We start from the raw sequence: 2,470 nt of genomic DNA on the forward strand, positions 1-2,470 counted from the left end.
CTATATTGAAGATATATGAAGAGAGTGGATAGTCTTGCCTTGTCCCTGATTTTAGTGGAATTGCTTTAATTTTCTCTCCATTTACTTTGATGTTGGCTATTGACTTGCTATATATTGCCTTTATTGTGTTTAGTTATATGCCTTGTACCACTGATCTCTCCAAGATTTTTGTTTGTTTGTTTGTTTTTCACTTTTTTGTTTTTTTCTAGACAGGGTTTCTCTGTATAGCCCTGGCTGTCCTGGAACTCACTCCGGAGACCAGAATGTCGTCCTCAAACTCAGAAATCTGCCTGCCTCTGCCTCCCAAGTGCTGGGATTAAAGGTGTGTGCCACCTCTGCCCAGCTCTCCAAGACTTTTAACATGAAGGGGTATTGGATTTTGTCAAAAGCTTTTCAGCATCTAATGTGATGATCATATGATTATTTTTCTTTCAGTTTATGTGGTAGATTATATTAATGTATTTTCATATATTGAACCACCCTGAATCCTTACAATGAAGCCTACTTGATCATGGTAGATGATGTTTTTCATGTTCGGTTTATAAGCATTTTATTAAGTATTTTTACATCAATGTTCATAGTGGAAATTGATCTGAAATTCTCTCTTTGTTGAGTCTTTGTGTGGTTTAGGTATCAGGATAACCATGGCTTCATAGAATGAGTTTGGCAGTGTGCCTTCTATTTCTATTTTGTGGAATAGTTTGAGGAATATTGGTATTAGCTTTTCTTTGAAAGTCTGTTAGAATTCTGCACTAAACCCATCTGGCCATTTTTACTATGTTAAGCCTACCAATCCATGAGCATGGGAGATCTTTCCATCTTCTGAAGTCCTCCTCAATTTCTTTCTTCAGAGACTTGAAGTTCTTGTCATACAGATCTTCACTTGTTTGGTTAGAGTTACACTGACATATTTTATATTATTTGTGACTACTGTGAAGGGTGTTGTTTCCCTTGAAATGCTCTCCTAAAGATCAGTGGTCATATTTCTCCTATCAGAGGCCAATAAGGCAGTAAGAATTTTATGACAATTGACAATGAGACAAAAGTTTATACTGTAAGATCTGAATAAACCCGGACATCTCAGAAAAACACCGGGAGGCTAGGAATTTCCTTAATAAGATAAGCTCAGGAACTTTAGGAAGGTAGTAGAACTCTCCAGAAGGGAAAGGCTAATTAACATTCCTCAGATCACAGGGTGAGAAACAACCTGCGGGTGGGGACACATTCCGCAGGGTGGACCTTTGCCCACCTTCAGACAAGGGAAGTCCTTGCCACCTCATTCCCTGAAAACCAATCAGTTTAAAATGTCACACTGTTTTGCCAATCACATTGTGTCTAATGGCTGCTGCCATGAAAATTGTATAAAAGCTCACTGAACAAGTTGTGCGGGGTCATTGCCACTTCTCCTTAGGGTCTGGGATGGCCCTAGTGCACTGGGGGAGCGTGGGGGGAGTGAAGGATGCTTCAGACCCCCCCTGGAGGGAGCAAGGAAGGCTCTGTGGCTCTGCCTCTTCTGGAAATGGCAAGACAATATCGGCGGGAGCTGAGTCTTGCTATAACCTGGTTTATCTGGCCCCTGCTGTGTGTGCAGGAGCACCTAGCTGTTTTGGCACGGCTGGCACAGCCGAGCAACTCTGTTATCTGGCTTTGTTATCTGAGTGTGCAGGAGCAACTGGTGTCTGTAGCTGGGCCCATGGAAGGGGCGAACTGTCTGTTGATTGTCTTTCTCTGTGTTTATGGACCTGGATGCCCACCCATGGCAAGGTCAAGCTGTTTGTGTGGTAATTGTTTTTCTCTGTGTTTCTTGGTATCTTGTTCTATGTTCTTGGACTTAGACTGATGACATTTTTTGGACATCGGACAGACTGAAAGACAAGTTATTTACTCTCTGTTTCTCTGAATGAACCACTTGTAGGGACTTTTGAGTTGAATGTAATCAAAAGCAGTAGAGGAGAGAGTCTTTAGGCCAGGATCCTTAGGGCACCTGGACCAAGGGCCCTATGTAGTTACCTAGGAAAAAAAATCTAGTGGAGGACCCCCCTCCTCCCTCATAGATAAAAGACTTTCTTTCCCAAGACCCATCCCACAGGTTCCGGCTGTCAGGAAGAAAGAAGCGTTGGAGAGATATGGACCTGAGAAACTTCTGATCCTCCAAGACTTCAACAGCGGACCTGTTACTCCAAGACCCTCTTCCTCCAAACCTCCCTACCCTGCCAATGCCAGTTCCAGTTCCTCAGCCCATAGGAGACTGAGGCCAGTCCACCCGCTTCACCAGAGAGAGGAATGGGAGGAGACCTGAGAGCCAAACCCCCTGATACCATGGTGGCTCTCTCACTCAGGGCAGATGGGCCTCTGGAAAAGGGCAGTCAGGCTATGCAATATTGGCCCTTCTCTTTGGCCAACTTGTAAACCGGAAGGCCCAACCCCCTTTTCCAAAGGGCCGGTTAATCTCTTTTTTTTTTTTTTTTTT

This window comes from Mastomys coucha, unplaced genomic scaffold, assembly GCF_008632895.1.
Source record: "Mastomys coucha isolate ucsf_1 unplaced genomic scaffold, UCSF_Mcou_1 pScaffold18, whole genome shotgun sequence".
Classification (NCBI taxonomy): domain Eukaryota; kingdom Metazoa; phylum Chordata; class Mammalia; order Rodentia; family Muridae; genus Mastomys; species Mastomys coucha.